The sequence below is a fragment of the Arachis ipaensis genome, chromosome B01, assembly GCF_000816755.2.
Source record: "Arachis ipaensis cultivar K30076 chromosome B01, Araip1.1, whole genome shotgun sequence".
In the NCBI taxonomy this organism is placed as follows: domain Eukaryota; kingdom Viridiplantae; phylum Streptophyta; class Magnoliopsida; order Fabales; family Fabaceae; genus Arachis; species Arachis ipaensis.
The window spans coordinates 137,338,138-137,338,588 of NC_029785.2; positions in this window are offsets into that span (position 1 = coordinate 137,338,138).

Sequence of the window (451 nt, forward strand, 5' to 3'; positions counted from 1 at the left end):
GATTTTTAAATTTTATTTTACTAATAAAATTTTTAAAAAAATATATTTTTTACTAGTATTGATGACCATTTAAGAGGGAGGAAGGTGTAGTGAGGAAGTTTCGATTCTCCACAGTACGCATAAATTCTCTTTCTTTCGTTTCTTTCTTCCAATTCCGTTGGGATTGCTTCCAACCACACGCCTTTCTTCTTCTTCTTCTTCTTCTTCTTCTTCACTGACGAGTGTGACTCTCTCTCCTCCAAATCCCATTCCAACTCCCCCATTACCATTCATTTGCATTTCATCATCATCTTCAACTTCAACATCAACATCAACGTCAACATCAACAACAAACCGATGATCCCCAATAACAACCATAGTACCCCTAAACCCATTCCTCATCCTTCTTCTTCCTCTAATTCTTCATCAACACCTCAATTTCAGCTTCCATGGTTTTCCCAACCCATGGCTG